Source organism: Erythrolamprus reginae, chromosome 6, assembly GCF_031021105.1.
Source record: "Erythrolamprus reginae isolate rEryReg1 chromosome 6, rEryReg1.hap1, whole genome shotgun sequence".
NCBI classification, from domain to species: domain Eukaryota; kingdom Metazoa; phylum Chordata; class Lepidosauria; order Squamata; family Dipsadidae; genus Erythrolamprus; species Erythrolamprus reginae.
In genome coordinates this window covers 90,736,545-90,750,146 of record NC_091955.1, presented here as the reverse complement: position 1 = coordinate 90,750,146, position 13,602 = coordinate 90,736,545, and positions in this window count along the sequence as shown.

The window sequence follows — 13,602 nt, the reverse complement described above, 5'->3', positions numbered from 1 at the left end:
CACACAAGGAATTTGTCTTGGTGCATATGCTCTCAACGTACATAAAATAAAATATACATTTGTCAAGAATCATGTGGTACAACACTTAATGATTGTCATAGGGGTCAAATAAGCAAGGAAGAAGCAATATTAATAAAAATCTTAGGATATAAGCAACATAGTAATATAGTGGAGACATTAACCACTTGCCCGGTTTGTTATGCTTATGCTGCAAGGGTTGTACAGAAAGAAGAAATATAAGTTAATAGAATAGAATAGAATAGAATTTTTATTGGCCAAGTGTGATTGGACACACAAGGAATTTGTCTTGGTGCATATGCTCTCAACGTACATAAAATAAAATATACTTTTGTCAAGAATCATGTGGTACAACACTTAATGATTGTCACAGGGGTCAAATAAGCAATGAAGAAGCAATATTAATAACAATCTTAGGATATAAGCAACAAGTTACAGTCATACAGTCTTAAGTGGGAGGAAATGGGTGATAGGAATTATGAGAAAAACTAGTAGAATAGAAGTGCAGATTTAGTAGAAAGTCTGACAGTGTTGAGGGAATTATTTGTTTAGTAGAGTGATGACGTTCGGGAAAAAACTGTTCTTGTGTCTAGTTGTCTTGGTGTGCAGTGCTCTGTAGCGACGTTTTGAGGGTAGGAGTTGAAACAATTTATGTCCAGGATGTGAGGGGTCAGTAAATATTTTACCCGCCCTCTTTTTGACTCGTGCAGTATACAGGTCCTCAATGGAAGGCAGGTTGGCAGCAATTGTTTTTTTCTGCAATTCTGATTATCCTCTGAAGTCTGTGTCGGTCCTGTTGGGTTGCAGCACCAAACCAGACAGTTATAGAGGTGCAGATGACAGACTCAATGATTCCTCTGTAGAACTGAATCAGCAGCTCCTTGGGCAGTTTGAGCTTCCTGAGCTGGCACAGAAAGAACATTCTTTGTTGTGCTTTTTTGATGATGTTTTTGATGTTAGGTGACCATTTTAGGTCTTAAGATATGATAGAACCTAGAAATTTGAAGGTCTCTACTGTTGATACTGTGTTGTCTAGTATTGTGAGAGGTGGAAGGGTGGAAGGGTTTCTCTTAAAGTCTACCACCATTTCTACGGTTTTGAGTGTGTTCAGTTCTAGATTGTTCTGGTCACACCACAAGGATAGTTGTTCAACTTCCCGTCTGTATGCGGATTCGTTAAGATTTTTTTTAAAAAAACAAGACAAAATGTAGTGTAGAAAATGGGGAACTGTGCAAAGCTGAAGAAACAAATTTAGCAGGGGAAAGCAGCATAGTTCTACATTGTCTAAGCCTAAAGTTTCAAGTGGTGGGATAAGGTATTCTGTTGCAAGCAGAGAAGTAGAGGACTCTTCACATGAAATATCTCTGGACTCGCTCAATTGGATTAATGTCCGATATGCAGTGTGGGTTCCAGACAGATGAGCTGTATTCGAGAATTGGTCAAGCAAATGTTTTGTATGCCCTAGTTCAATGTTTCCCAACCCTGGCAACTTGAAGATATTTGGACTTCAACTCCCAGAATTCCCCAGCCAGCAAATGCTGGCTGGGGAATTCTGGGAGTTGAAGTCCAAATATCTTCAAGTTGCCAAGGTTGGGAAACACTGCCCTAGTTTGCCGTTCAATATTACTGGAGAAGAAACTATGTAAGATTAGGTTAACAACTTTTAATGCTTTTTCGGCAATGCTGTTACAGTGAGCTCTGGCACTTAGTTTTGTGCCTAACCACCATAGCTGTTACAGAAAGGAAGATCTGTCTGGTATCCTGTGTTATCTAATTTTCTAATGAAACATCTGCAAGAAAACCACCAAGCTTAAAGGCCACCAAGAAACCCACAGGTCAACCTTGAGCTAGACATATTCTCTTTAAAAGAAAAACTATCTCAGGGACCGCCTTCTGCTGTACGAATCCCAGCGACCAGTTAGGTCCCACAGAGTGGGTCTTCTCCGGGTCCCGTCAACTAAACAATGCTGCTTGGAGGGACCCAGGGGAAGAGCCTTCTCTGTGGCGGCCCCGGCCCTCTGGAACCAACTCCCCCCAATGTTGCAGTATAGCAAATTATGTTAGGATAGGATTGTATTAAATCTGGATTTCTAGCATAAAAATATATATTCTCTGCCTGACCCTGATTCTATAAAACCAGGACAGGACACTAATCTGCATTCCTGGGAAACAAACGGGGCTCAGAATAAACATCTCACTATAAACAAAGCTTTCACAACTCCGGACAGGACATTATAGGATCAAAGGGGGGAAATTTTCATTGCCTGGAGCACACAAACAGCAGGGCAATTAAGAGAGATTAGCCAGATAAAGAAGAAACCTTCAGAGAAATTAGGTGCGAATAAACATCTGCTTTTGGGAAGTTCCAAGGAGATTGTTTCTTGATATCTATGGGAAAGGAAGAACTCAAAAGGATACGTTTGAAGCTGTATGGTTGATGTATCATTTGACATGTATATGTAATTATACCCCATTTCCTTATGTTTCCAAATAAAAAGGAGCGCATGGCTCTACACCATGTCACTTCACCCAGAGAGAGACAATGTGTCCAAGCTTTCTTTCTAGGATTCGTGTTCGTGAGTGACCACACATGGCTGGGTGGCACTTAGCCCCTTTTGAAGACATCGTCTTCACCGGGGACTTTGACAGCATCCACACCCCAGAGATTAGAATTGCCCCCACCCTCCTTGCCTTTCGTAAGCTACTTAAAACCTACCTCTGCCGCCAGGCACGGGGGAATTGAAATTCCCTTTCCCCCTAGGCCTTTACAATTTTATGCATGGTATGTCTGTGTTTGTTTGGTTTTTTTATATTAATGGGTTTTTAATCGTTTTTAGTATTGGATTATTATGATTGCAGTTAGCTGCCCCGAGTCTTCGGAGAGGGGCGGCATATAAATCCAATAAATAAAATAAAATAAAATAAATAAATAAATAAATAAAATCTCTTCCCACCACTGCTTTCTACCAGATGGTATTTTAAATATTAGTTATTATATGCTGTAGCTATTGGCAATCTCACTTTTGAGGAAATGGTCCAGTCGTCTTTCACAACTATCTATGTATTAAAGACATTTAGCAGAGGGGTAAAAAGCTACCAGTTCGGGCGAACTGATAACAGCGGCTGTCGCTGATTTAGAGAACCAATAGCAGCGACAGCACCAGGCTCCGCCCACCTGCCTGTACATCACCATTATTTTTAAACTCTCTGCAAAGGCTTCTGCACATGTGTAGATGGTGGGAAAGTGTGCACGACGGTGGTGCGTGCGAAAGACAAAGCGTATGAAATGCAAAGTATGAGCTTCTAAATGGGTAGGGAAGTAAGTAAATTTCACCGCTGATTGAGCGGTGGGCTCTATAACTTTTTTGATTTTTTTTAAATTACATTTTTAAAAGATGTACGTTATACCTGGCTTTATATTTTGCTTAATTGCAGAAGTTATAGTGTACGGTGAGGGAGAGAGGACCCGGAAGTTGCACAAGTAGGATGTGAAACTGAGCATGGTTTGGCCCCACCTAATATTTCTCTCTTCTTCCCCTAGTTGCAAAAACGCAATTTAAATTAGAATTATGCAAAATATTATGAAATATTCTGTCCCCAAACATCCAATTCTGACCTTTCTCAAACTCTTTCTGAATTTATTGGTAGTGATTTCATCTTGGCACGGGAATAAATTACTATTGTACACTGTTTTATTGTCGCTGTTAGCCGCCCCGAGTCTACGGAGAGGGGCGGCATACAAATCCAATAAACAAACAAACAAACAAACAAACAAACAAACAAATAAATAAATAAGGCATTTGAGGGTCAGGGTGTTTAAGCTTTGGAACGGCTTCATTATTTCAAGTATAGCTGCAGGTATATGAAAGGCTACAAGGAAGATTGATGCAGATGCAATGGCTTTATTTGCATGTAAAATTAAGTAACCATGTGGCTAACACAGTACATAAGCTCATAGTTCAGTGGTGCATGAGAAATTAGGATGTTATCGTTTGTGCCACAAGGCAGGGTTTTCAACCATTTAATTTAGTATTTTATTAGAACTTGGCCAGAACGAGACAGAAATGGTTCCGGAAAATTTGAACAAATTGTCAAGAGTTTATTCTTCTGTCCAGATTACTGTGGCATTAATGATGTGTGTGTGTGTGTTGCAACAACTAGCAGCTGATCATTAGTTTTGCTTATAAAAATGTCCACGCCATCAAGCCTCCAAAGAATAAAAGTTGTGTGTCTAACAGGAAATATTTGTAACTAAGAAACGGTTAGTTTGTTAACAACAGTTGACAACTAAATTGATTGCTTTTGGATTGGGATTGCAGCAGGAGAGGTCCGAGAAGGGGGAGAGCGGATCAGCCCATAGGATAGTGCTGGCGAACCTCTTTTTCTTCGGGGTCCGAAAGAATGTGGGTGCACGCTATTGCGCATGCGCAAGTGCCCACTTTTAAGTCGTGAGAGAACACGCAGTGGTCTGGCCAGATTCCTTTATTAGGAATCCGCAGCTTGCAACAAAGAAAGCATTTTGTAACAATATGTAACAACATGCGGCTCGGGTTTCCCTTTTTTAAAGGGCTTGGGTCTAGGAGGCGTGGCTTTGACAGCCGTGTGTAGTTTCCCGTGCGCGGCTTAACCAATCACTTTAAACTATGTACAATTAGGTAATTTGCATAATGATTGACATCACTGTATACATGGATATAGAACACCCACACCCATAATTCAATGCCTGGTGAGGGCGAAAACAGCTTCCCCCACCCACTGGAGGCCCTCTGGACGCCAGGAACGGCCTGATTCCCAAATTCTGGTGGGCCCAATAGGCTCATGTTTCACTCTCCCCAGGCTCCAAAGGCTCCGAGGGTAAAAACACACACCCCTCTCCTCAAGAGGCTCCCTGGAAACCAAAAACGCCCTCCCAGAACCTCCGTGCAAGCCAAAAATCAGCTGGACAGCACACACATGCACAATGGAACTGAGCTAGAGCAACAGCTCGCGTGCCAGCAGCTATGGCTCCATGTGCCACCTGTGGCACCCGTGCCATAGGTTCACCATCACTGCCATAGGTCGCCCTTGTAGAAGAACTCTGCAGGTTGAATACAGGTTGATATCTTGCCTAGGAAGCACTAATCTTTCTCCAATTCTGGTTCTCATCACTTTAAGCCAGGGCTGTCAAACTCCCGGCCCAGGGACGCATGTGTCATAATAATCATAATAATTTATTGGATTTGTATGCCGCCCCTCTCCGCAGACTCGGGGCAGCTAACAACAATAATAAACACAACATGTACAATCCAATAATAAAAACAACTAAAAACCCCTATTATAAAACCAAACATACACACAAACATACCATGCATAACTTGTAATGGCCTGGGAAGAAGAGCTATCTCAACTCCCCCATGCCTGGCGGTATAAATGAGTCTTGAGTAGTTTACAAAAGACAGGGAGGGTGGGGGCAGTTCTAATCTCCGGGGGGAGTTGGTTCCAGAGGGCCAGAAGGCTCTTCCCCTGGGGCCCGCCAAACGACATTGTTTAGTTGATGGGACCCAGAGAAGGCCAACTCTGTGGGACCTTATCGGTCGCTGGGATTCGTGCGGTCATGTGCTGGCCATGCCCATGCCCAGTTTAACAAAGGGGAGAAAAGTCCTGAGATGTCATGTGACATTGCCCTGTTGTGAGTGTGACACTGGGGTGAAATTCAAAAATGTCACCTACCGGTTCTGTGGGCATGGCTTGGTGGACGTGGCAGGGGAAGGATACTGCAAAATCCCCATTCCCACCTCATTCTAGGGCCAGCCAGTGGTGTTATTTGCCAGTTCTCCAAACTACTCAAAATTCTCCAGATCCCGTCCGCCAAAGAATGTCGGTTGGCGGGACCTCAGGGAAGAGCCTTCTATGTGGTGGCTCCAACCCTTTGGAACGAATTGCCTTCAGAGATCTCCACCCTACCGGTCTTCCAGAAAGCGGTTAAGACCTGTTTTTTCTGGCAGGCCTGGAATTAGGATTGACAACAAGTATGTATGGTTTTTATGTTATTACTGTTGCTACTGACTTTTATTATTAGATTTTTAACTGTTTTTATTGTTGTTGTATTTATTATTAGCTGCTCAGAGTCCGTTTGTGGGAAGCGACATATCAATACAATAAATAAATAAAATAAAATAAATTTTAGGGGTTTTTTAAGGTTTTTAGCTGTAGTTTCAATTATTGGATTTGTACCGCATTGTTCATTGTTGTTGTGGGCCGCCCCGAGTCTTCAGAGAGAAGCGGCATACAAATCTAAATAATAATAATAATAATAATAATTATTATTATTATTATTATGTCAGTGCAACACAGCAAACGAGATCACTATGCTGGATTTCGTATTTCCTCACCAGTCAGGCGCTTCCCAAGCACCTAAGACTGAGTGATGTAGTGGCGAATTATGTTTGCCGATCCCAGTAAAGCGGCCTTTTGCAATTGACAGATAGAGATTTTGTCAATTCCAATGGTTTTCAAATGCCCGCTGACATCTTTTGGCACTGCACCCAGTGTGCCAAGTACCACTGGGACCACTTTCACTGGCTTATGCCAGAGTCGTTGCAGCTCGATTTTTAGATCTTCGTATTTCACTAATTTCTCTAGCTGCTTCTCCTCAATTCTGCTGTCTCCTGGGATTGCGATGTCGATGATCCATACTTTCTTTTTCTCCACAATTATGATGTTTGTTATGCTTCAGAATTCGGTCAGTCTTAAGTCGGAAGTCCCACAGTAGATTTGCTTGCTCATTTTCGACCACTTTTTCGGGCTTATGGTCCCACCAGTTCTTTGCCACTGGTAAATGGTAGTTCCGGCACAAGTTCCAGTGGATCATCTGTGCCACCGCATCATGTCTATGCTTGTAGTCAGTCTGTGCGATCTTTTTGCAGCAGCTGAGTATGTGATCGATTGTTTCATCTGTTTCTTTACAGAGTCTGCACTTTGGATCGTCTGTTGATTTTTCAATTCTAGCTTTGACAGCATTTGTTCTAATGGCCTGTTCTTGTGCCGCCAGTATTAGTCCTTCTGTCTCCTTTTTGAGTGTTCCACTTGTAAGCCATGACCAGGTCTTTTCTTTATCCACTTTGCCTTCAATCTTCTCCAAGAACTGCCCATGCAATGCTTTGTTCCGCCAACTGTCCATACGACATTGAGTTACATTTTTTCTGTACTGGTCCTTAGCTTGCTTCACCCTGAGAAGCTTCCTATTGTTGACCTCCATCAACGCTGATTCTTTGCTCCCCTTCACATAGTCAGCTAATGCATGCTTCTCTTCTTCTACTGTCTGCTTCACTTGCAAAAGTCCTCTGCCGCCTATTTTCCTTGGTAAATACAGCCTGTCATCGTCATTGCGGGGGTGTAGTGCAGGATGGATCGTCATTAATTTTCTGGTTTTCCTGTCCAGGTTGTCCAGCTCTGCTTGAGTCCAGTTCACTATGCCAGCTGTATATCTAATGACAGGTATGGCACACATATTTATAGCTTATTATTATTATTATTATTATTGTTATTGTTGTTGTTGTTATCATTGTTGTTGTTGTTATTGTTGTTTTGTTGTTGTTGTTATTATTATTATTATTTTATTATTATTTTATTATTATTATATAAAACTTCCCACTACCAGTTCTCCAGAACTTGTCAGAACCTGTTGAATTTCACCCCTGCTTTAGACAATGCGCATAGCAATGCCCTGTAATTACATGCTTTCCAAAAAAAACTGCAGTCAAGGAAGACAAGTCAAAGTGAAACTTGAGCCAGCTAGATCATGATTTTCCCAGCTTCAAAGCAATATTAAAAGGGGAGTTTTCAGCATAGAGCTCTGAATCCCTTGCAAGAACAATGCTGCTAGTCAAAGAACGACCAAGTTCGTTTTGTTCCCTGTTGCTCACTTGTGGTTGTTTCAAACCACTTTGCATCAGTAGCACATCCGTAGGCTAAGAGTTGTGTGACAGCATTGATCTAATTAATTTTAAAAAAAGCTCTTGCTGTATAACAGCACAGGAGCCATGGCACCAGAGAATCCTTAATTTCTTTTTGACCGCTGCCATAGTCTTACCCTAATCCAAGTTGAATATTTTACTAGTGGTAACATTTCTCTACCCCTTAATTCAAATCCCACCCGAGATCTTGAAGAAGGCAGTAGAATTTTTAGAATTAAGGCAAGTTTCAGAGATCATATTTGTATTTTATAGGTTATGACCTATAAAGCCCTACATGGCATCGGACCAGAATATCTCCAAGACCGCCTTCTGCCGCACGAATCCCAGCAGCCGATTAGGTCCCACAGAGTTGGCCTTCTTCAGGTCCCGTCGACCAAACAATGTTGTCTGGCGGGACCGAGGGGAAGAGCCTTCTCTGTGGCAGCCCCGGCCCTCTGGAATCAACTCCTTCCAGAGATTCGAACAACTCCCACCCTCCCCGCCTTCCGTAAAAGGCTGAAGACCCACCTTTGTCACCAGGCGTGGGGATAATTACCACCTTCTCCCCCCCCTTTTTTTAATGCTTTCGGACTTACTGTATGTTGGATTAGGTTGAATGTGTATGATTGCATAGTTAGGGATTTTACTGTTATTAATGTTTTTTAAATTGATTTAATTTTCTATTATTGGATTTGTAATGTATTGTATCACTGTTATGTTGTGAGCCGCCCCGAGTCTCCGGAGAGGGGCGGCATACAAATCTAATAAACTATAATAAACTGTTTTGAGAGGCTGTCCAAGACATTGAATGAGATGTCCACAATTGTCCTGGAAATCTGAGTAACCAACAAAAGACCTCAAAGGGGGGAGGGGGAGGAATTCTACGGCTTTGATCATATTGCTCCCCGTGTCTTAAAATGGCTAAGATTGGAAAGCACTGCAATGGGACTTCACTTCACTATTGCAGATTTTATGTTACGTTTTAGACCTAAACTCAACATGAAGATTAGAGATGGAGCAAATTAGTCTTTCTGGCCAAAGGAAAATAATTTCTTACCTTCCCAGTCTGTTGACTGAGGTGTGCAAATTTTACAAAGCAAAAACTTCCTAAAGAACAGTTTAGTTTAGTTTATTTAGATTTGTATGCCGCCCCTCTCCGAAGACTCGGGGCGGCTAACAACAATTAAAAAACAATGTAACAAATCTAATATTAAAAAGTAATCTAAAAAACCCCAATTTAAGAGACCAATCATACCAACAAACATACCATGTATAAATTCTATAAGCCTAGGGGGAAGAGAAATTTCAATTCCCCCATGCATGACGACAGAGGTGGGTTTTAAGGTGCTTGCGGAAGGCAAGGAGGGTGGGGGCAACTCTGATATCTGGGGGGAGCTGGTTCCAGAGGGTCAGGGCCACCACAGAGAAGGCTCTTCCCCTGGGTCCCGCCAAACGACACTGTTTAGTTGACGGGACCTGGAGAAAGCCCACTCTGTGGGACCTAATTGGTCGCTGGGATTCGTGCGGCAGAAGGCGGTCCCTGAGATAGTCTGGTCCGGTGCCATGAAGGGCTTTATAGGTCATAACCAACACTTTGAATTGTGACCGGAAACTGATCGGCAACCAATGCAGACTGCGGAGTGTTGGTGTGACATGGGCATATTTAAGAAGGCCCATGATAACTCTCGCAGCTGCATTCTGCATGGTCTGAAGTTTCCGAATACTTTTCAAAGGTAGCCCCATGTAGAGAGCGTTACAGTAGTCGAGCCTCGAGGTGATGAGGGCATGAGTGACTGTGAGCAGTGACTCCCGATCCAAATAGGGCCACAACTGGTGCACCAGGCGAACCTGGGCAAACGCCCCCCTTGACAAACTGCTTTTGAGTTTCAAGCCTATTACAAATCACTATCCCTCCTGGGAGAAGAAAAAAAACATTAGCAATTGTTGGGGATAAAAACAATTTCTCCTCTCCCAAACCATCGCATGAGCTAATATATATAACCGAAACTAAACCAGTTGGTTCAGTTCTAGAAGAGGCAATTATGTAAGCTGAATTGCTTTGATCTATCAGTGCCGTGTTTATCTACAACTTCTCTCATCCTTCCTCATCTGGACCTAACTCAGTATCTCTCACAGTACCCGATCTTACTTGTTAAAGGACTGCAGACTAAAAACACATACTAAATGCAGTGGTACCTCTACCTACGAACGCCTTTACTTACGAACTTTTCTAGATAAGAATCGGGTGTTCAAGATTTTTTTGCCTCTTCTCAAGAACCATTTTCCACTTACAAACCCGAGCCTCTGAAACTGTAACCGGAAAAGGCAGGGAGAAGCCTCTGTGGGGCCTCTCTAGGAATCTCCTAGGAGGAAACAGGGGCGAAAAAGGTAGGTAGAAGCCTCCATGGGGCCTCTCTAGGAATCTCCTGGGAGGAAACAGGGCCGGAAAAGGCAGGAAGAAGCCTCCGTGGGGCCTCTCTAGGAATCTCCTGGGAGGAAACAGGGCCGGAAAAGGCAGGAAGAAGCCTCTGTGGGACCTCTCTAGGAATCTCCTGGGAGGAACAAGGGGTGAAAAAGGTAGGTAGAAGCCTCCATGGGGCCTCTCTAGGAATCTCCTGGGAGGAAACAGGGCCTCCATCCTCCCTATGGTTTCTCCAATCGCGCGCATTATTTGCTTTTACATTGATTCCTATGGAGAAAATTGCTTCTTCTTACAAACTTTTCTATTTAAGAACCTGGTCACAGAACGAATTAAGTTCATAAGTAGAGGTACCACTGTACACTTGCACAAAACAATTCAGACAGAACCCACAAGTGTTTGTCACAAGATGCCCACGCAACACAGTAGGGGGAGAAAGGAAGAAACAAGGGATACCTTGGTATACTAATAACAAAAGATTTAAGTGCCAAAGCCCACTGCAACAATATAGCCAAGAAGGCTTCAAGAGTTGTAAACCTAATCCTATGTAGCTTCTGCTCTGGCAATCTCACACTACTTACCAGAGCTTACAAAACTTTTGCCAGACCCATCTTCGAATACAGCTCATCTGTTTGGAACCCATATCGCATCTCAGACATTAACACCCTTGAAAATGTCCAAAGATACTTCACCAGAAGAGCCCTTCACTCCTCCACTCGAAATAGAATACCCTATGAGACTAGACTTTCAATCCTTGGCCTAGAAAGTTTAGAACTAAGACGCCTTAAACAAGATCTAAGTATTGCCCATAAGATCATATGCCGCAACGTCCTGCCTGTCGGTGACTACTTCAGCTTCAACAACAACAACACAAGAGCACAAAACAGATTTAAACTTAATATTAACTGCTCCAAACTTGACTGTAAAAAATATGACTTCAGTAACCGAGTTGTCGAAGCGTGGAACTCATTACCGGACTCCGTAGTGTCATCCCCAAACCCCCAACACTTTACCCTTAGATTATCCACGGTTGACCTATCCAGATTCCTAAGAGGTCAGTAAGGGGCGAGTACAAGTGCACTAGAGTGCCTTCCGTCCCCTGTCCTATTGCTCTCCTATATCTCCTATACCTTTCCTCTATTCCTATATCTCTTCTTCTATGCTTTCATTGATATGTTCTATTACTATATCTTCTTTTCTATTATTTCTTAAATATATTTTACTATGAGTATCTCCTCTATAACCTTTATCATGTATTTTATTATGTATATATAGATATATACCCACTAAAACCCTCATTGTGTATTGTTCTGTCTGGGTGCCCCCAGACTTCAACACCAACTGGAAAAAGCAGCCAGACACGCTGGTAAAAGCAAAAGCACTTTATAGTTTGAAAACTAAACACAGAGAAAAACCTGTTCTTCCCAACAGGCAGGCTATGAGGCTTCACAGCAAAGTCCTGACGGCCAGACAATACAGCAGACTTCTTGCTGACACACACACCACTGTAGAGAATAAGCCCCCACACCTTTTTCCCCAAGGTTTCAGCCTTCAAGGCCACAAGCCAGAATCAGAGACGCCAAAGATCACAGCCAGGTCCCAGGACTCCCAAAGATAATACTCCACAAGACAGGAAGGGTGGGTCTGCCTTTTCAGCCTTTCTGGGGAGAACCACACCCAAACCCAGCTGTTACCTATTTAGGACTGGAAGTACCTGGCTAATTGTCCCCTTCGTTGTGCTGCTCTTCTCTGCCTGTGATCGATGATGGCTTGAGCATTTTCATCTAAGGACTCCAGGCTGCTTGCTGGGGAGAGCTCCACCCCGGGGGATTCTGGCTGTTCTCCCTCTCCCTCGGCCTGATATTCCTCCTCCCCTTCTGCCTGGGCCTCCTCCTCCTCCTCCTGTTCCTCCTCCTCCCCCTCTGAGCAGGGAGCCGGCAGAGGTTCAGCCGTTCCCTGAGGAGCCTCAGACGGAATCACAACATGTATTGGACAAAATAAATAAAAATAAAACAAATAAGGTACAAGACCAACCACATGGCATCAAAAACATTTCGGAAGCAGTAGAGCAGAGCTTCCAAGATCTGCAAGTGGGTATCGCACACCGCTCGGAGGCTACGATAAGAGGACGAATCATGCATTGCAAAGATTGCCTGGAGGGGGAAAAGATATTTTTAACGTAACCTACCAGATCTGTTCAAAAGAATTTTTGAACAATAATTTTTGAATTTTGAAGAATACCAGATTTGTTCAAAAGAAACAAACCTAAGATGACTTCGCTTTTGTCCATTAGATTGAATTGTCCTTCTAGAAGTGGCTACTTACATAATACTTTGTAAAAGCAAAGACGTTCTGCTGACTAGAGGGATATTTTAGCTTAGATTTATTTTATGCATGCAGTACCTTCACTCAGAGTTTACCTTCCTGTTTGAACTAAAGTTGGGAACAGAAGTTAAGGCTGGCATATTTTCTTTCTTTTATCTTGCACTAAGCTAAAAAGAACCTTTTTCTCTTTTTTTGCCTTGAACCTCAGACTTTATTTTCCTCTTTCTCCTTCCCTTAATTTCCTATTTCTGCTTTTCTTTGCATTTTATATAGTAAATAAACAAAATAAGATCTGCGTGGATTGCCCCGGTGACCATGTAGAGACAGACAGGAAGGAAGCTTAACCACCAGATAGCAAGAATGCAAGCGAGCGGTCAGACGAGATGATCTGAAGTCATTGGTAGTCTTACATTGCAACAGACAAGGACATACGTTAATTTTTGCAGATTGTTGGATGAGCAGCTATAAAAAGCAGCCAGGGAAGTGATGGAAGCCTGGGAAATGAGCCCCTCACCAGTTAACAGGAGTGTTGATTTACCACCAGCCTACCAAGTACTTAGGAGATAGGGGCTTGACAGCACAGGGATACAACTTAATAGCCAGCTATCAACACCCCAGTCAACAACTAAAAAAAACCCCACATACAATCAAGCACCATATAAATATACAAGAGAATAGCAGTCTGATGGAGGGAAGCTCCCTGAGATGGGCTCTGTTGTGGTTAGCTCTGGCCCAGCTCCTGCCCCAAGGACTGTGGATGTGGGGGAGACATCCACATGCTGCAGGCCTGTTTTGCCCCCCCACCCGGTGGAATCTGATGATGAAGGCTCCTCTGACCAAGAAGACATGAGTGACAGGGAGGAGAGTGGGGCAGACAGCTCAGAAGGAGATCAATTATCTAGCTCC